The sequence below is a fragment of the Leptonychotes weddellii genome, chromosome 9 (assembly GCF_054177405.1).
Source record: "Leptonychotes weddellii isolate Sample4059 chromosome 9, ASM5417740v2, whole genome shotgun sequence".
In the NCBI taxonomy this organism is placed as follows: domain Eukaryota; kingdom Metazoa; phylum Chordata; class Mammalia; order Carnivora; family Phocidae; genus Leptonychotes; species Leptonychotes weddellii.
Window position 1 is genome coordinate 43,795,156 of NC_138377.1, and position 21,039 is coordinate 43,816,194.

Below are 21,039 nucleotides of genomic sequence, written 5' to 3' on the forward strand. Positions count from 1 at the left end.
ATTCCGGGCAAGATTTTATTTCTTAAAAAAGATTGAATAACCACTCAACTGGATCCTAAGTTTCCTTTAACTCCAAAATGTGGTGATCACAGAGTTTTACCTATTGCAAAGTTGCATCCCCCACCCCCTTCCTGTTCTTTCCCTTCTTTTTTTTTTTTTTTTTAAGATTTTATTTATTTATTTGAGACAGAGAGAATGAGAGAGAGAGAGCATGAGAGGGAGGAGGGTCAGGGGGAGAAGCAGACTCCCTGCCGAGCAGGGAGCCCGATGCGGGACTCGATCCCGGGACTCCAGGATCATGACCTGAGCCGAAGGCAGTCGCTTAACCAACTGAGCCACCCAGGCGCCCCTGTTCTTTCCCTTCTTGTGTCATCTTATTTATCGCCACCACATTTCATCGTGAGAGCTCTTAGTGTTCCTTCAGTCCCCTGTACCAAGTGCCCCTTGGCCCCCTCCCCACACCCTCAGTCCATATCCAGCACACGACTCTCTCACTGCCCTTTGCGAGGCTCCTTAACAGGGGGGTCTTGTGTTTGATCCGGAGAAACCGAGGCTAAATTAGGAGAGGTGCCAGAGTCTGCATAAATCTCAGAGGGACACATTAGATATGGTTGCAAGTGAGAGCAGAGAGTTCTGAATGACACTGACCCATGAGAGCCAGGGTGAGAATTAGGCCTTTAATGGCTGCCATTATCTAGAGCCTTCTGTGTGCCATGAGCCGTGACTGCTTATCTCACCAAATTCTAAGAACCTGGATAGGTCTTATCTCCCATTTTACAGATGGAAAAACAGATTCAGGGGCACCTGGGTGGCTCAGTCGTTAAGCGTCTGCCTTCAGCTCAGGTCATGATCCCAGGGTCCTGGGATCGAGCCCTGCATTGGGCTCCCTGCTCGGCGGGAAGCCTGCTTCTCCCTCTCCCTCTGCCTCCCCACCCCCACCAACTTGTGCTCTCTCTTTCTCTCTCTCTCTCAAATAAATAAATAAAATCCTAAAAAAAAAAAAAGGAAAGAAAAAACTGAGATTCAGAAAGGTTAGGCAACTTGTGTGGGATCTCTCAATTAAAAAGTAGAATTATAAGAGGCTCAGAGCATGTGAACAGTGATTATGAGAGTTTTCTTTTAAGCCTTTTTTGTGTTGTTGACATTGAGCTATTTTTTTTTTTTGACATTGAGCTATTTCTGTTTGTCTTTTATTGTTTGGTTGATTAAATCTTTTCTTCTCTCTCTCTTTTTTTTTTTTTAAGAAGAGACCATGGGCCAGAATACCCTTCCCAGAGGCTATTTCATGTCTAGACATATTAAGGGGGCAGGAAGATAGGCAGGGGCTGTAGCCATTGCTGACCCGGGATGCTCCTGAGTTAGTCACACCTCATCACGATCTGCCTGGGCTTCTTTCACTGGGGTTCTTCTCCTTCCCCAGTAAATGTCACCGTACCCACCCCCTGCACCCACTGGATCTGAGCCCCCATTGGTCTCCCATTCACCCTGACAGCCAGTGATTGTCCCTGTTCTCTGTATCGCCTGTGAGGTCATGCCCTGTTTTGGTCCAGTGTTTGCTCCCTGAGAGTTAGGCTATGCAAACCTGCACAACCACAGCGTGGGGGTGCAACCATCACATGGGGGGTATAAATGGAGCCAGACTGCCAAGATTCAAATTCCAGTTCTGCCAAGTAATAGCTCCGTGGCCTTGGGAAGGCCACTTATCTGTGTCTCGGATTCTTCATTTGTAATGGAGATGGTAATTGGACTAACTCGTAGGCTTTTTTTAAAAAAAATAGGGATTAAATAAGTTAACATTTGTAACCTACTGAGAACAGTGACAAGCTACTTACATATCGGATTTAAAAAGAAACCATCCTGCCGCTCTAAGGCATATGACCCCAGTGAGGCTGGTATCCTTTCCTGGGATTGATTTTCAGAAGTGGAGAAAGGAAGCTCTTTTTTCTATGGGGATTTCTAAATCGGGGCTTCTAATGGCCATGAGCCTCACCACATGACCACGGTATCTCTGCTGAAAGAGAATGAGGGCAACATGCAAAGACAAGCCGAGACCAGCAGATGGGAGAGCAGGAGAGAGCATCCTGGCAGGGTTGCATGGACCTTTCCTGTAAGCCCCACACTCCCTCCCTCACCTCTGTAGCTGCCCAGGTACTCTTCCAGCCGCAGGAGCCAGCCACCTCCTCTCTTCTTTTTTGTTTATTTGGGTTTATTTTCTGTCCCTCCCAATCAGAACAGTCTTGGCTCTTCTAGGTGCCTGGGATCAGGGCTTGCAAATTCAAATGCCAATAGGAACCAGTAGGTCAAATGCGGAAAAATCACTTTTGATGGCTAAGCGTGTATCGAGAAATCTGTTCTACTATAAGAAAAACAGCAGTGCAAGTGCAAGGTCAATGGCACCTGGCCCCGTGTGAGGGCTGTCACGGGGAGTTGGGGGGTGTGGAGAACCGTTGGACCCGCACTCTGTCTAAATAGCGCGGTTCGTTTTGCCATGAGAGTCCAGGTGAGCAGTATCTTCTGATTATTTTGTCCTCCAAAAGAAGCCATAAATCTATAATTCTTCCAATCTGTAAATTCTGGATAGGATCGAATTTCTGACGATATTGTGCGACCTATCTGCAGATGAATATGTCCCCAGGGTTCCAGTTTTCACCCTAGCAGCTCCGGTGCTGGGGTTTCCCTCCGGGGTGGACGACCCAGGGAGTCTAAATAGAACCAGAGTCCTGGGACTCTGACCGAGGTCCTTCTGGATTCCCTTGCTCCACCCCGTATCAAAGCTGGCCTCTGTGCAAAGAGATTCCCCACTGTCTGGTGGACCAGTCCCCTCCTCACCAGTGTCCCCAAGCTTCTTTCTTCGGCTTCTTCCCTGCAGGCTGTATTTGTGTCTGTGTCTGAGGGGGAGAGGGGCAGAGTGCTGGCAGAGGAAGTCTGCAGCCCCAAGCGAACCCACAGCGCTTGGATGCGCCTGGGGTTCCCGGGCCGACAGCGGGAACGTTAATGGCCACCCAGGCAAATAACAGAGTGGGAAGCTTTTTTGGGAGTCTCCGAGGGCAGAGCTGTGGTGGCAGCTGTCCCAGTCTATGCTTCTGTCTAGCTAAATCCCCAGCCCTGTCCTAGGGAAACCTCGGTGCCTAGAGAGGAAGTGGACCCAGCTACCTTCTCGTGGGAGCAGCAAGTAGGGATCTGGGGCTCTCCTTGGAAGGCTCTTTTCCCGTTCTCTTCTTCTAGGAAATAGGAGGAGAAGCTTCTTGTACGCTCTAGTTCTTGTTGGTGCACACGGAAACAGCCGAGAGAAAGGTCTCTGAGAAATGCTCCAGGAGTTTTGGAGATAAAGGTTGTTTCTATGTGAAAATGAAAAGAGATCCTCGGATCCCTTTCTGAATAAAATGAGATGAGAGATGAAGCAGAGGGGATCAGCAGGAAATGCCCGTTTCCCAATTTGGGGAACAGGAAGACGGAGTCCAGGGGGCTCTCTTGGGGACAGCCTGCAGGGTCTTCCCTTGAGGACCCAGTACGGCTCTGTTCCAGGCACACACATTTGGACTCGATTCACCTGAAACAGGCCAAATATCCTCAGACGGTCTTTTACCAAGCTAAAGAGTTTCTGGGGTTCTAAAGGAAATCTGCGAATGCCGAGCCCGGAAGAGGGAGCTTAAGGCTTTGTCTGGTGTCAGTAGCACCTGGGTGGCAGGGCTGCTTCCCTGCTCCCTTTTCCCATCTTGATCTGTCTCAGGCCCTCACAGATAGCCTGACACCAGTGGGTGCTCAACGCTGCTGAACCCAAGTGGAATAAGACACACAGGAAACGAATGTATCCATCATCTGTTCATTCAACAAGTGCTTCAGTGCCCAGGCACTGTGCTATCAGAGTGGTTTTCTTGCGCAGGGCACTCCTCGAGTGATGCCACTCAGCACAGCACTGGATTTGTGGTCCTGTTTAACAGGGACAGGACTGCCGAACGCTGGCAAACCAGAAAATTGAAGAAAAGCCCAAGGGATAAAACCTCTTGTTGCTGCTGAGGACACAGCTTCACATGGGATGCAGGCACAAGTCAGGAAAGTTAAACCCATCTCCTGCCATGATTTCAGGGTGTTTGATGAGCCAGCCAACCATCTAGAATCTCAATTCCTTGACATTGGTTAACTCTAGCAATATTCCTCTGCTCTTTATCACAGTCATCCTTCCCCAGAGTCTCAGCCTGCTTTCTCCTTGAACTTCACCATCTTTTCCTCTAAGCACTGCCTTCTGCTCTCCCAGCTTTTTCTGCTTTTTGAGACTATACCAATCCCCATTCCTGGTCCTTTTGTTTCTCCCCCATAACTCCACCCAATATGAGTGCGAGGACAGCTGGATCATTGGGACTGTGCCCTCCAGCACGCTCAGTTCTATGCACTCCATCTCAGACCCCTACACATACCAGGGAAACCTCACTCACAGATCCCTGGTTGCCAATTTCAGCTGAGTCCTCAGATCCTTTAAGATGACTAGCGACACGTGGAAGGAGGTGACCTGGATGGGGATGAAAAGATGAGAGGTGAAGTGGTGGGAGTCGGTGAGCTCAGCCACACATGGTGGGGGGGGGAGGGGAGGGTGGCCAGCAATGCCAGGTGCTACAGAAGGGCCAGATAGAGTGACCACTGAGGAAAGGCTGTTGGATTAACCGTCAGGTCACTGATGACCTTTGGGGAGCTGAGAGCAGTGGAGAGCAGCTGGGAGATGAAGCAGTAGACACAAGAAGAGGCTCCTTTAAGGGAATTGGGCTGGAAAGGGAGGGCAGCGCTTAACACCCTGAATGCAAGTGCAGTTGAGAGTATTAGAGACAGACGTACCTGGACTGTGTGAGCTTGGGAATGTCACTGAACAACTCGAAGTCTCCCGTTTCCTCATCTGTAAATGGAGAAGACATCACCTGTTTCATTGGACTGGTGTGAGGATTAGTCAGGGCACATAAATCTCTAGGCACCTGCTGCATAATAAGTACCTAAATCATTATCTTCCTCATAGTTGCAGGTTTGTGGGAAGAAGCCAGTAGAGAAGGGAAAATTAAAGATTCTGGAAGGGTGGTAATTGGCAGGGTGTGTCCTAGAGATGGGAGATAGGAGAGGGTGAGGGGAACCTCCTAAGGGAGGAGGGACCATTCTTCTGAGGCAAGAGGAAATGAAAGGACGGAGGAAGATGCAAATCAAACGTTGAGGTGTAAGGGGCTGGACGCTGTGGAGGTCCGTGTCAGAAGGTGTCTACCATGATCTGAGAATGACGTAGCCCTTCTCAACCTTCAGTTCTCCAGGCTCCCTCTGCCATCTGACCAATTAACTGTTTGAAGAAAGTCATTATGTCCATAAATTGTTTTTATAGACTGAACGTCACTAGTTTTTCATGTGGTGTGGTTTCTGCATTCATACCATCCTCCTAAGGGATCCTGCCAGGATGTTAAAGTGTTAAAATGTGGACCCAGAGCTAAGCCTAAGCATTTCAGATATGGCCCGCCCTGTGACAAGCCCAGGGGGCTCCCAGCTCCCTCTCTAGACACTTGTGACTCTGCCAACACAGGAAAAGGTTGTTTGGGTTTCCAGCTGCTAATTCAGCTCTTGGTTCACACAGAGCTTGCAGTCAACGGAAATCTCTACGTCAGTTTCTCATACAAGACCATCAGAATGGGATTCCTTCGTCTTCCTTTTTTAAGTCTTTTTTCTTTCCTTTTAATCACAAAGTACAAAACTCTCCTTTTATTCCTTTAAGTTTTATCTTCATTTTGACCCATCCTTCTAGTCTTTCAGAGTCAGTCAGTTCCCCTGGCTCAGAGGAGGAAGTTACATTTCAGACCTGTCAGGTGACTTAGCCCCAGCTGCACAAAGAGTCTTTGTTGGTCACAGCCAGGCGCCTCTGACTACCCTGGGGACAGCCCAGGACTGCAAAGAGAGGCTCCTGGGTTTGAATGTCTGTGAGGATGTGCAGGAAGATGGGTGCTCCCCTGGGCCAAGGATGTATAAGACTTCTTTGGAGAAGTGGGCCCCACCCTGAGAACTTGAGACACAACTTTCAGAAAAGGTTCTGAGCAACATCTACTTTCAAGTCCAAAACCACTCTGGGGAAATGAAACTAATTATACAGAAGGTCGATGCAAATACAGACCCTTCCTGATAGCAAATGGGGGTAGCTATTGGTGCTCAGTATACATTGAATGAATATAGAATGAATAAATGAGTCACCGAATGAATGTAACATAAAGGTGGGTGATTTGGAAGCCCCCATTGATCTAGGCCATTGCAAACTTGGTGCAGCGGGGAGGAGAGTGGCCCCTGAGGTAGGGATAGTGGCTGCCCAAGGCACAGGGTGTCCAGAGGACATGGGTGTCCTGAGATCAAACAGCCACCCTCAAATCTTTGATCTTCTCCCAGGTCTTCTGCCATCTTGTTTTACTCTCCCTTGGGTATTTAATCCTTCCCTCTGTCCCCTCCTCCATCATTTTTCCTGGAAGGAGCTCATGTAAAGATGAATTCGAAACAAAACAGCGAGTTTGAAAAGACAGCTCTTTCACAGCCTCCCATTCCCAAGAAAAATTAAATGTAAAACCAGTTCTCAGGAAGCTCCACGTGATTCAGATATCACTGCTTCCATCAGCTCAGAGTGCAAGGGAGAGGGGGAGCTGGGAAGAAACAAATGTGGTTGCTCTCACCTTGGAGAGGGGTAAACTGAGGCAGAGGCTCGGCTAGGACGTGGGAGGTGACGGGAACAAACAGAAGGCTGCCAGTATTCTGCCTGTAATTCCCCAAGCCCCAGCCCAGCTGAATCACACTGACTCCTTACCATCTTCCAGGAGCAGACGTGGGGATTTGGAAACCAGCCTCTTCAAAGACACAATGACAAGTGCAGGGAACAGGACCCCCAGCTTCGCTGGATTATGTTTTGCTAGTTCATGCGAAATAAACAGCCTTTTGAAACAATGTGTGTTAGAATTGTAAACTCCTTGGGGGCCAAGGATGGTGTCTTTTTCATCTCTGTGACCCTCCATGGCACTTAGATCAATTTCTTATACATAGTAGATGTGTAATAAATATTTCATAAAATAATAATGGTAATAAGTGCTTTTCTCACCTAGAATACTCAGGCCCATATTCCACTAATAGTTACTGAGCTCCTACGAAGTGCCAACCAGCATTCTAAGAGCTTTGCTAGTGTTACGCAGTGAGTGGGGGGCTGGGGTCCTTCCCTAAAGATAGTTTGTTCCAGGGTTGTGGATGACCTGCCAATGTGGTTCTAGTTCTCAGGAGCTGCAAAAAAGCTCTGGGATGGAACAACCTTGTACAGAATCCCACAGTTCACTTATTCATAAACGGGCCCTTCACATCAAATGGTAGTGAAATATATCAAGAAACACACCCCACTTTTATTTTTTCCCTAAGAAAGCTGCCACTGTCTAATCTCAGCTGAGACGGAGTCAGGTAGGAACAGGGCTCCTTTGCCTGCTCTCTGGCCTCCTGTGGTTCTAATGCCTTGCTAGTCCAGGCGTCCTTGAGGAATTAAGATGGGACTGGAGACCTTACTCCCTGCGGGCAGTGACCCCTGAATGTCAAAGACAGATAATGATGGGGAAGGTTTCCCCAGGTGGTCCCAGGTCACTCTCTTAGCTTTTATAACAGGAGGGTGTCTGTACCGATGTGTCTGGAGTAAATTATAAATTATTCTTTTCCCGTGGCCTCATCGGCACCACCAGCCGCGGGGCTGTTTCTGTGAGGGGTTTCACTGTGGCATGTCATAGGGTGACCCATACTGTAGAGACTCCTAACGTCCCCCAATCTCCATTTTACCATTCTTTTTTAGGAGCGGATCCCTCCAATATGGCGCTAGCATTCAGAGCAAAGGGCACCTTTCCAGCCTCCCTTGCTGGTTGCCTCTCCACGCCTGCCCGATGATGGAAGTGAAAGTGGTATGGGGGATGGGAGGGGAAGCTGGAGTGGGGGAGGGAGTAGCGGAATGCAGATGCCCCTGCTGGGGAAGGTGAGGAGGCAAGATAGGGAGATACTGGGTCCGAACAACTTCATGAAGCCTATGTCCAGATTTCATTCACATGAGAAAGAAACAGATTTCTATCTTGTTCAAACCATTTAGGGGTGGATGGTGGGGCTGTCAAAAGCTGAATCTCATTCTCTGGCACCTGGCTGGATAGGGCATGGGGCTGCTCGTCCCACTGATGGTTTGAAGGCTTCTGTAAGTGGAATGCTTACTCCAAGAATTATTTTCCAAGTTGTGGGCGGGGGATCCAGGTCACAGGGCTGATGCAGATCTGCTTGGGGTGGGCGTGGGGGTTCAGAATAGTCTCCGGAGGGATTCTCAAGGAAAGGGCCCTTGGGGAGAAAACCTCACTATGGTCTACAAATTCTGCAGGACCAGAGCAAGTCTCTCAGCCTCCTTTCCAAGGGTGTGTTTCAAGAAGCACAGTAGAGACAGATTACATGGTTATGAGGGAGAGAGGCGAATGGTTTTAATAAGTAACGAGAAAACAGAAGGCAGCATTTTCTAGACTCAAGCCTCTCCACCCAGCTTTCTCTGTTACTCTTTCCTCCTGCCTCTCTTTTCTCTCCTTTACCTGGAGAAACACATCTTTGATGGCTAGAAATCAGTTTACACTTTGGCCAGCTAGCAGTCAAGTCTTTTTAAATTGAAAGCAATATAAATTCTGAATCAATGGACTTAAGGAAAAATGATTTATTAGTTCATAGAGCTGGGAAGTCCAGGGGCTTCACACGCAGTGGGGTTCGGGGGTCGGAACAGGGTCATTGGGTTTATCTCTCGGCTCCTCCCACCCAAGCAGTAGCAAGATGGCCACCAGGGGCCTTAGGACCACCTTGTTCGGGCTCAGCAAGCCCTGCAGAAAGCCAGAACTTCTTTCCCAATAGTCTCAGCAAAAATCCTGAAACTGACTCTTCTTTGATGGACTTAAGCCTGGGCCTGTCTCTGAATGCACTGCTGATGGGCAGGTGGATCGATGTGGCCTGGCCAGGACTAGGTCATGTGTCGGTCTTGAGCCTGGGGGCGGGGGGGGGGGGAATGGAGGGGGTGCTCACCAGAACCTCCTGCACAGTGAACAAGGGAGGGCCAGCGCTCCAAGAAAAATCAGGACAGTGCAGAGCAGCCAAAACAAAGCATTTAAATCTGTTACATCCAGGGGCACCTGGCTTTCATAAATCCTGCCCGGGAGGTGAACCTGGCTTACTAATTTCAGTGTTCTTCATTAGAGAGACCAACAAATGGGAGAGACCCAGGAAGGGAGACTAGAAGGGGGAGGGAAAGATGGAGCCTGTACGGATAGGAGTTCGTTGTTCTCCAAGCTAAAAGCGAGAAGGGTTAAGCAAGGGAGATGCTAAGGAAGTGGCTATTAGCTGTACTGTGGGACAGGGGCTTCAGCACTAACTACGGAGAAGCATGTCTTCTGAAATCGTAATTGCTTGTTTGAAATCACGGCTCAGTCTCCCTGGACACAAGGGCTGGATGCAGAGAGCTAGGGTTGCGGATGAGGACCCTGCACTGTGTAGGCCCAAGGGGAACCCCAGCTCCCTGCAGATCCAGCCCAGTAAGATGTGCGGGTGGATCTCACGGCACTCAGCGGGGTGAGAAGCATGCTGTCAACCCCCTTGCCCCCCGAAAAAAGGACAGGAGGCCTCAAGGAAATGCCTAGATGACCCATGTCAAGGAAGATACCAGGCCTCACAGCCAGGAGTGTCCTGTCTGTGTCTGCAAGTTGCCCTAGCTCATATTTACAGATACGAGGACCAGAAAGGCAATCTCTGGCCCCTTCCCCGCAATTATCCCCATAGACATGACTAGTGAGCTCCGTGGGCTCTTTGCACACCCCCCATTCCCCATCACTGTCACCTTATGGAGCAGGTGTTCTTGCCTGCACTGCGGGGGAGGAAGCTGAGACGTGGACCTGCAGTGTCGGGGGCCTCTTCATCCCTGGGACCACCCTCCCCCAAAGGAAAATGACCAAATCTGCCATCATGTCACCGGCACTGTGTTGGTCCTTGTGGGCGAGTGGGAAATGGCCAGGGCAGCAGCACCCAGGCCTCTGCCAAGCTCTGCCGTCCAGGGAGCAGTGCTGCTGCCTTGGCTGGCTGCCTAGGGCTGGGGCAAGCCTCGGGTGCCCATGCCCAGAAAGCGCACCTCCTTTTCCCTTCCCCCTTGCCATCGTGGGTGCTTGGACACCCGTGGTTAGAAACTGGATTGGGAATTTTTTCTGCACTTTGGTGCTAAGAACTGAGGATCAGGACTCTGAGTTTATAGCACAGCCTCTTCTTACACCATTTCCTAAAATCCGTGAAGATTACAGTCCTCTCCCAGAAAAATCAGGACTGGGAACTTCTCCGGTCCAACCTGAAGCAGACATGATGCGTTCTCATGGAATAAACCAAAAATAATCCTTCTTTTTAAAATTCAAGACCAGGAGTCTCTCACCATTTAAACTGTACAGACTAATAGAATCTGGGCCACAGGGTTAAACATAACAAACAACATACAGTAACAAATGTTAAAATAGTATAATGCAAAAGCATCAGAAGCAGGACCAGAAATTTGCTGAGGCCTCCATTTAATTAATCCAAGTTGAACATATGGCTTTGGTTACACGTGGTTCCAGGCCAGAGGCATGAGAGCCAGCGTTCGTGGGAGAGCCAAGAGGATAAGCTGCCGATGCGATGTGGGCCATGGAGCAAGGGGGTGCCCCTCCCCACCCCCATCCTCTCACTTCACTCCTGCACTGGCCCCAGTCCCTTAACCCTGTCCTTGCAAGACTGTGGTCTTTTTCAAAGCGTGAATATTGTCTTATTCACTTTAGAATCAATGATGTGCATGTGGAGAGAACGAATGAATGCTCAAACATAAATGAATGGAAGGAGGCAGAAGGGAAGGCCAGCTCTAACCAACTAAACTTGCTCTTTTCTAGAAAATTCTTGACGTCCCTGGGCAGAGTTGGCTGAACAAAAGGTAATAAAGACTCTTGTGCTAATATTTACATTATTAGAAAAGGTGAGAAGATGAATCAAGGTCTTTTGACTGGAAGGAGCAGAGACTGACTAGGTTCCCTCCAGCATTGTGGGGTTTATTTTAAGGCCACACACAGATAAGAAGGTAAGGGCCACTGACCGAAGGACAGGTCTAATGGCAACCCAGGACAAGCCACACGGCTCACTTCCTGGGAGGAACAGGAGCAACAGAACCTATATGGAGCCTGACAGAGCCCTAGAGGTAGGTCAGGAACCAAGAGGTCTTTCAAGATCAAACACAGACACTTCAGCTCCTGGCCAGCCAAGCAGGCCTTGGCCTTCATGCTCCACCACTGCTCTTGCTGCTTATTGAAGCTGCTGCTTCAGGACCCCAAATGTCTGCCTTATCTGGGTCCTTTACCACCAAGGGTTCCCTCGAGGGTTTCCCTGTCCAGTTTGCCAAGAGAGAGGACCTCATGAGTGTAGTTGGGCTGAGCCCCCACTGGCCGACCAATCAGCAAGTGGGCTGCTGCTTGGACCAGGACCACCAGCCCAGTGTGGTGAGGTCCCAGGCATGGCTCTGTGTGCGGGCAGAGGTTTTCTGTGGGGCTGAGAGCAGAGCAGGTGCCCCGTAGGCCAGAGCCCTCAGCCTCTGATCATAGACGTGTCGTGATTAAAATATGAGATGGGAGGGGAACAGATTACTTCGAGTTTGTACACTTTTGACAGTCCTAGTGTGTTTCTGACAATCACAGAGATTTCTTGGACTCTGCAGAGTTAGTGAGCACATATCCCAGGTCCCCCTGATGTCATGTGTCTGCTCCACTTGGGTCAGAAAATCAACAATGGGTGTTGAGTGTGTATTCCAGCTGATAGTGGATTGGGCAGGACTACAGAGGAAGGGGAACATGAAGCCTTGACAAGAGATGATAAGTATGTGCCAATGATTTAATTACTCTATTAATGAGAGAATCTGCAGGGTAACAAAGCTGGTTTAAAATAGGATATGAGGGGCACCTGGGTGGCTCAGTCGTTAGGCCTTTCCTTTGGCTCGGGATGTGATCCCAGGGTCCTGGGATGGAGCCCCGCATCCGACTCCCTGCTCAGCGGGAAGCCTGCTTCTCCCTCTCCCACTCCCCCTGCTTGTGTTCCCTCTCTCGCTGTGTCTCTCTCTGTCAAATAAATAAATAAAATCTTTAAAAAATAAAAAAAATAAAATAGGATATAAGAACAAAGATGTTGTGCACTCAAAAACCAAAAAGGAATGCTAAAGTCTGCAAAGTTTGATACAAAATTGGTTAATGTCCTACAGGGCAACAAAACCATAACCTTTGGGGTTATTTTTTTCTGTCAGATAGAAATCATTTGCATCTCTACTGAACAGAAAAGTCATTTACATTTTAACAGTTTCTACACAGTGTCATCTAATTTTACAGAGTTATGCATGCCTGGACTCCAATTAATAGTAAATATTAAGTCAAAGTTACCTTCCCTTAGAGAGCCAGAAGACCCCCCAGGTGAGCTTAAGACATTGCTTTAATATTGAAAGGCCTTTCTGCTCACCCTCCCTCCCCCTGCCGCCAAGTTTTAAAAATTCTTCTTAACAGAAAAAAATCAACGACATTTTGCTTCAATGGGTGTTTAAGAAGGGGAAACAACAGTGAATGTGGGCAGCCTAACGCCCGGGGAGTCAGGGCACCGGGGTTCTCTACCTGGCTTGGCCGCTCACCAGCAGCGTGACTTCAGATCTGATCTCACTGGACCTCAGTGTCCTCATCCATAAAATGGGGCTATTGGACTGCACACTTGGCAGGACATTGGCCTAGAAGTCATTTTCCAAAATAAAAAACAGCACCCCCGCCCCCGCCCCCGCCCCCCTTTTACCATACGAATCCTGAGAGAGGCAGCGGAAGGGGAAACAGCACAGCAGCAGTTCGCGCGCGAACCTTCGGGCGGGGAGAGGACCGTTTTGACCGCTCCCGGAAACCCCGCGCAGCCGCGTGGCCGTAGCCGCAGGCGGCTGCGGACAGACCCCGGCCGGCTGCCGCCCAGCGCGGGCCCCGCGGCTGACGGGCGGCGGTCGCAGCCCCGGGTCCGGCAGGCGGAGGTCGACGGCCCGCGGGTCCCGCCCGGCCCCTCCCCGCCCCCGCCCCCCGCGACCACCCGCCGCCTCGCGGGCGCCCGGCCAGAGTCCCGCGGGGCGACGCTGTCAGGGAGCCACCCCTGTTTGGGTAAACACACACTCTGCAGTTTCAGGCAACACTTGCCGGTTGCCATGGGCGTCTTCTGTTTTGACAGAAGCGGGGGCCCCGCGAATCCCCTGCTTGGGAGCTGCCGGCTGTGGATGTCGGTGTCTCCGCTGCTTCAGCCCAGAAGGATGGGGGTGGGGTGGGGGGCTGTGCCCGCCGTTCTCACGGTCTTTCTCAGGTCCCCTGACCTTGGCTGAGCGCCAGGGGTTTTCACTCAGGCTTGAGCCCGGAGGCCTCCTTTCCCTGGCCAGGTGAGGTGAGAGGACTTTGGGGTAGGCCAGCGCCTTCCTCTTCGCCCCCCAGGGGCCACCTGAACACATCCTTCTGTCGTCTCCAGGGTAGATGGAACCACCTGGTAGCCTCTGTCGGCGCCAGCTCAGACCAGACTCACTGACGACCAGGCAGGAACCGTGCAGGCATCGCAACAAGAGGAAGCAAGGAATCTGGAGACGAAGAAGATGGCAAGGAGGTGTTTGGACCGGCCGAGAGGGTTTTGAAAATGCTAAGCGCTTGTCCAACCACTGCTCCTCAGTGGGGGAGAGGAGCGCTGTGGGTCTTTGGGGCAGGACAGTTCTTCCCGGCCTACTCAGGACAGGCGGGGGCCGCACTGCAGGGGGGCTGGCATCCCTAGCTCCCCATGCACAAATGCCCAGAGCACCTCCCCATCTTTGGGACAACCCAAATGCCACCACTTCTATCCAAATACTCCTGAGATTGAGGTGCCTCTTTAGGTTGAAAACCACTGCTGGATCATTTCTTAAAATATATTACAAAAAACATGAATTCGTTCCTTGAGATGTAGCCGCTGCGATATGAAGAGTTTCATGGTCAACATCATGCTGGGTTGGGGAAATGGTAGGTTAAAAAGGGGGAACAGAATTTCTTTATGACAGGACTTCTCAGAACCTTTAGTATAGAAATGTGTGTTTTGAATGATCAAAATTCCCCAATCTAACTGACAATGGAATTCTTTCTCTTTGGGACTCACATTGGGGGGCCCACCTTGGATAACTCTTGGCTGTACTGTGTCCCCCAGAGCACCCCGTGGTGACTTCCACCATGTGCAGCAGAGGGGTGAGCCCTCAGAAGGCCCTTATATTTTGACTGAAGTGAACTGTGGCAAACCAGAATGTGTGAAACTCCCAGGAAGGAGGCCAGAGGACCCGGAAACCACTGCGAAGATGACCTCACAAAGAAACCAGTGTGGTGGGGCTCCTGGGGCGCTCACGGGGATGCGCCCTGCTTCTGAGAGGGAGCAGGCTGACAGGCGCCTTGGGCTTGCATGGTTCGGGGAAACTAAAATAGCCCCGGTGGTTGGAAGAGAAGTATGTGTGGATGAAATTATTCAAATGCTGACAGATGGATTCGAGGTCTCCTTCCTGCTGGCCTGGCAGCCTCTGTGTAGAAAGCCTTGCCTGGGAGATGGATCCTGGCAGCTCTGGTGAGATGCTGGAAATGTAAGCGCAGGCAGATAGAATGGCAGGGAGGCACAGTAAAGCGATAGCCACCAGGTGCTCAGGAGGGAAGTTGGAAGCCAGAACGTTCACGGAGCTGAGCTGGGAGCAGGACCGTTCCGTTGTGCAAAACGCAGAGCAGTGTGTTCAGGTCGGAAGGATCGGGTTTCTCAAAATGGAAGCATGACCTGTGCATGCTGGAGCTTCAGGCTTTGCTCCAAGGTTGGGGGTAGGGGGCGCAGGGGGGACAGGGGGACAAAACCTGTTTATTTCCCTCCAGGAGGATGCCACCCAAACACACTCATTCCCCCCAGGGCAAGGGCAAGGGGCCAGGGCCAAGGGGATCTGCCGCTTCCTGTGGGAAACTGGGGGAGCTGCCCAGTGACTATCACTCCCAGCACCTCACCCACACTCTCCCTGGCTTGTAAATCCGTTTCTGCTTTCCAGGGGTGCTCTGGGCTAGTGAAACTTCTCTCTGAGCAGTTAGTTCTAAGCTGTTGGTTCTTAAAATTTTCCAGTTTCACTGGCCTGGTCGGTGACAAGATCACTTCTGCAAAGGAAGAAAAGAAAAGGAACGCGGTCCCCACTTCCGCAGGGCTGGTGGGCTCTGTGGATCCTGCCTCAGCCTGCAGGATGACCCGAAGTTGCTTTTTTTTTTTTTTTTCCCCAGCCTGGCCAACTTTTTTGCTCACAGGTCACAGTCAAGCTTATTAAACTTGGATGGCAGTAAACCAATGACTAACTGGATAATTTAAGCCACAAGTCAGGAGGCCTGGGTGGATCCCTCCTCTGGAATCTCCAGTGGCCTGTTCCATAGGCAAACACCGCTCTGTGAATTTAAAACCCTCTGTGTGACCTCCACCTCTTCTTGAAATCACTTCTCCATTTGTCCATTGCTTCATGCCCCCACCGCACCGTCCCTGTTCACCCCAAGGAAGGAGGAAATCTAACCACACTCCCCCACACGGCTGCGTAGACAGGAACATGACAAAAGATTTCCAACTAAAACCAAAGTTACTCAGCAGAGCTTCCTGCCTGGCTGACGTGCTGGAGGACATAAGGTACCTCCCTCCCTCAGCTCTTTCTCTTTGCAACTTCTCTGCTTCAATCGCTTGAGAGCCTCCCTACTTCGCTAGGAGGGTGGAGAACTTCAAAGCAGGCAAGCCCGCACCGAGAGGACCCTGGGTTGCTTCAAAGACGGCCTTCTCCAAGTCTGAAGTTCTTAGTGAATGCCTTGCCCCCGTTTCTGGAACATGAAGCGCTACTAAAGTTCCCAATGTCCCCAAAGCATTTCTGTGCTTCTCCCTCTAACCTCGGGCCCTCGGACTTCCACAGTGATACCTCCCCTGGACAGGGGCTTACACCTCTGTACTGTCTCTGCCCTCCACCCCCCCCCCCCGCCCCCAGCTCTGGCTGTCCCTGCTTCCTTCCACCTCTCAACCACTGTATCCTCCATCCCTGGTCCTGAGCCGCAGCAGCCTCCTATCCACTAGGAGACACGGGTGGAGGAGGGGCTGCAAGTGGGGGCTGGGGTGGGCGATCTGATTTTTGCATGCTATTCCACAGTAGGGGTTTGTGGTTATTTTAATTAAAAACATATTAATGTTCCCTCCAAGTCTCTGAGGACCTTTGATTCCAAGAAAGTATAGACCATGTGTAGCCCATGGCTCCATGCTGCTTGCCTTGTGTTGGCAGGCTGACTCTTACCCCTGCTTATAAGGACCCTAACAGGAGAAGAAGAGTGATTTGGATTTGTACTTGTTAGCAAGAATGTCTTTCACAAAACTATAAAACTTCCGAGGACAGGTACTTTCTGACATTGAATTTCATGGTCTTGCCTGGAAAATAGTAAGTGTTCTTAGGCAATTTGTGTTTGTTGTATTACTATCATTACCTAAAAGAAGAAATTAGAAAAGAAAGAAACAACAGAGGGGCGCCTGGGTGGCTTAGTCGGTTTAGCATCTGACTCTTGATTTCGGCTCAGGTCGTGGTCTCAGGGTTGTGAGATCAAGCCCCGCGTCGGGCTCCATGCTGAGCAGGGAATCTGCTTGAGATTCTCCCTCTCCCTCTGCTCCCCCTGCCCCGCCCGCTCGCTCTCTCTAAAATAGATAAGCAAATCTTTTTTTTTTTTAAAGGAAACCACAGACCCAAAAGGGAGTCACTTATGTTAAGCCCAACCCAAAATTTAGCACCTAAGCTTATTGAAGTTTCAGCCTTTCCCAGGAATGGATTTTAAACCAATCAGTCTGCAATTTCCGGATCAGCACCAGTGAGGGTGTCTGCCAAGCCCCCTGCCCTTAGCCCTAAGGGAAACTGACCTTGCCTGAATCAATCCTTTCTTTTCTTTCACTAATAATTCTTTGTCCCGCCCCTTTCCTGCCTATAAAAACCTTCCATGTCACACAGCTCCTCAGAGCACCCTCCTATTGGTTAGACGGGATGCTGCCTGACTCACGAATTGTGGAATAAAGCCAATTAGATCTTTAAATTTCCTTAGCTGAACTTTGGTTCTTTAACAGGCTACATGCATGTTGGCAAACTGCATACATATCATCTACATCTCGAATCACCAGGAACTGATGCTACCAAAACTCGTGTCTCATCTGTTACCTTATCATCTGGGTTTAGCAGACTAACACATAGCCCAAGCCAACCAGGAGACCTGCAGACTGATGAGGAAGGCATTGGAGACCAAGAAATCTGACAGAGTTCCAAACCACAATGCAAAGTAAAAAAGATGGGCATCCTGTGAAGCGGGCCCCAAGCCTCAGTCCTGCCCTGGATGTCACCATCTGCCTCAGGCCTCCCTGAGGGGCCTGGAAGATGCTCAGCCGGGAGCCTCTGCTGGGGCCAGGTTTACGGCCGGCCTGGCCCCAGGGCGGCGGAGGAAGTGCTGTGGGAGAGCTGAGGGAGGCAGACGGGCCACAAGGTGCTGGTGAGCACGGCGTGCACACCCATGGGGGACCGCAGGGAGCTGGCTGAGGACAGAGGAAGCCGCAGTGTGGACCACTCCTGCTGCAGAAGTGGCTTTCTCGTCCCCCTGATCCGCCAAACGCACTCCAACTAAAAAATACCTATTGTGCCTAAGTCTGAAGGCAGGCCCTCACCTGTGTGTAGGTCCTACCAGCGTTCTTTGTTCCCGGGGAGAAACAGAAGCTACAAACATCACATTCCTTTCAGGGTCGAATTACTGCTGTTTAAAACGTCAAAGGAAAAAAAGGAAAGTCGATCCTTCTATTAACAGAGAAATTTTCAATGAGAACAGTGTGATTTCTTGCCAGTTGCTGATGGCCGGTTTTCCAGAAGAGAATGATGTGCTCATGAGGCAGTTATTAAGTGTGACGACAACCACCAATTTAATGAAGGGTCAATGGCTTGTTTGTTTATTTTTAAATATTGAAACCCTCTGGGTTACACGTGGATCACTTACTTGAAATAATACCAAGTAGTGGCATTATGGTGACAGAGAATTCAACCACTTCCTGGCAAGTCAGGAGCATTACATTTTATGTTACTCTTCCTGAGTTTAGAAGTTACTCCAAAGTAAACTCTAAGAGAACCTTCCCTGGTGTCCCTTGAGTTTGCTGATCCCAAGAAGGGGACCGTGGATGGGATCCCCTGGGATACATTCTGAGCATTGGGGTTAAGTCCCTGTCCCCCAGGCCATCTGGTGCCAACAAGCCAGGGCACCAGGCCTCAAGGCTGCGTGTTGGTCATAATGAGCCATCTGGCTGCCTGGTGGGAGGATCCCATGGGAGCAGGTGTCTGGAACATTCTGACATTACCACTGACCTTTGCCAATGAACAGCTTTGGTTTTATCCAGAATGGCTCAGCCTGGTGGTGAGAATGCATCCTCTTCATCCAGGACACTTTCAGGAGCTAGGCGTAAAGTGTTCAACCTCCAAACTGAAAATTTTCTTGAGCTGTGGGGCTTATGTTGCCCCTGGATTGTTCTGGGACCTTGTCCTGCCCATTTCCCTCCCTGTGTAGAAGCGGGGGCATGTCTCTACCTATCTTGTCGCCCTTGCATGTGTCCTGACCAATCACAGGGCTTCTGGGTTTTTTGTTTGTTTTTTTTTACATAAATGTGCCATTTAAGTAAAAAGAGAGTGCAATATACAATGTAGCTTTAGGAAAAGTCCTTCAGCTATTCCTTGCTCCCAAACAAAATGCCACCTCCAAGATTTTCCTATATAGAAATTCTAGGGCCACTGCTCAGCCTCTGTGACATGTTGTCCCGAGTAAATTGTTTTTGATTGAGTACCAAAGTGCACAAATGACTTACCTCTAAAAACATCAGTTGATGGCTCAAGGTCTTCCGTGTCATAAGGTACTCCTCTGTTCCTTGGGTCTGAATGTTTTCCAGCAAGGGACAGAGACAGTGGTACAGCTGTGTACTGTCCAGGGAGTGGGCTCTCTGTTACTGGGGCTTACTGGGAGCAAGGGCAGACGGAGGGGAAGGGCAGGCAGGGACTATAGATCCATGGCCCTGCAGTGGGGTGTTACACTGCAGCAGACAAAGGGGATTTCTAGAAGTTCAGAAAGCCAGGGCCTTCTTTCCCTCTGACAGTGGAAATTGCCAAGGAGGAGGTGGGTGTAGCTCTGCAGACTTGAGAAGCTCCTTGGGGGGGTCCCACTCATTTGGGAGCAGAATGGTAGAGCACACCTAGATCAGTCCCTGAGGCCACGCTCTCTCCTCAGAGTCTCAGTCTGTGGCTAGATGGTGTGATTCGCTTGGTCTGAGGACTTTTCTAAACGAAATGTTTCAGCATGTTGCAATTAGTAGAATTCAGGTAAAATGGAGATCTCTGACTTTCTTCAAGAATCAGAAGTGTCAGCGACACTAGACTGTTGTTGGTGCATGGCGACAGTGTGCACGAGCAAGGGGTGGGCAGCCCCACTGGCCGAGGCGCACCCTCCCCCAACCCTCCCCACCAACACACCCAGGCAGCCCCCCATCCTGTTTGGGTAACTTGGAGGCATGAGGGGCCACAGCGAAGCTCCCGCCATGGACCCCCGCTCCCCTATTCTCTCTGCCACCCAGAGGGTGTCTAGACACGCATTTCCTGGATCAAATTCAGGCCTGAGAGCCACGATTTATTCTTGCCTCGGCCTCCCCCCCCCCAAAAAAAACCTCCTGCCCATTTACTAAAGCCAAAGAATGTCAGGATTAACCCATAATTGAAACTTTTGAAAGAGCTAAAGGCAGCTTTAGCTTTAGCATTCCACAGCTCCTCATGAAAACAGGGACTTTTGTAGCTTTAGGACAGCTGGGGCCACATGACCGAAGGGTGCCAGCCTCAAGGAGGCAAAGCAGGCTTGTTGGGAGGCTTGATGTGTCTTTCAATCTCAGGACAGGTGTATTCGGTGTTCGAGACTGTAGCCCAAAGGCCCCAGGCCCTCAGGAACAAGGCAAGGAATGGTCACAGTCGGGGTCAAAGCACTGCTGGCCCCTGGCAAGCCTGAGTTGCAGGTTCCAACATCTAGCTGGCCCAGAAACAGGCAGAGACCTTGAGCCCCAGCACACGCGGCCACCCTCCCCCACGCACCTCCCCAGCCAGACGCTCTGCCATGTTGGCTGTTCCCGGGGATTTCACACTGACTTTCTCATGGGGTTTCATGGATCGGGGCTGCCATCTCTGGCCTAAACTGTGTGGAATTGTGTGGAACGTGCTCAAAGGGGCTTTGGAGTCAGACAACACTGGAGCTGGGGACACTTCAGAGGGCATCTGTCCGGAGTTCCCAATGGGGACTGCTCCTTAGAATCACCGAGAACACTTGCAAAAAACAGATTTCCAGGCTTCAGATCTGCCCCCACCACCCCTCCCCTGACACGACAGTGCACAGTCATGAGCTGTCAGGCTTGGGAAACACTGATGTCATCCAAACCCTTCACTTCCGTTTCTGATGTAAGATCTGAGGTAAAGTAACTTTTCCAAGGTCATGCAGCTGGTTTGGGAGGACTCGGGTCAGAGTACAGGTCTCTTGAATATAATCCAGGGCTTTTTCTATGATATATCACCTCCTAGATGTACCCACAAAGGGGCCACCACACTACCCCAGAGATTTTGGATGCGGAAGAGGGTAAGAAGAGTAGCCTTTGTGCATGTAACCCCAGATAATTTCCCCAATATCGGCTTCCGTTGTGGTTGATAACCCAGATGCCTCAGTCTCAAGTTATTTGGGCCGGAGCTTCTGCTTCTAGCTCTATAATTACCACAGTTTCACTTGTCCTTTGAGAGGTGGGGGAAATAACTATACATGGGTACATGGACAGCTCTGTGCCTCAGTTTACCTCTATTTAAAATGGAGAGAATGACTGACCTGGCACCCTTACATCTGCTTCTTTGGAGCTCTG

General features: G+C 50.4%; 1 long non-coding RNA gene across 2 annotated transcripts in view; it reads left to right on the forward strand.

The window, feature by feature from the left end:
* Nucleotides 1-15,505, forward strand: part of LOC145723440 (uncharacterized) — a 41,610-nt gene extending 26,105 nt beyond the window's left edge. Inside the window, exons 1-3 of one of the 2 annotated variants that reach the window (XR_014148496.1) lie at nucleotides 7,462-7,925; nucleotides 10,938-10,978; nucleotides 13,564-15,505. This is a non-coding gene — a long non-coding RNA (uncharacterized LOC145723440). Of the gene's footprint in view, nucleotides 1-7,461; nucleotides 7,926-10,937; nucleotides 10,979-13,563 lie in introns of those variants that run through there. The other variant, XR_014148497.1, reaches the window with a different exon arrangement.
* The last annotated feature ends 5,534 nt before the right edge of the window (nucleotides 15,506-21,039 follow it).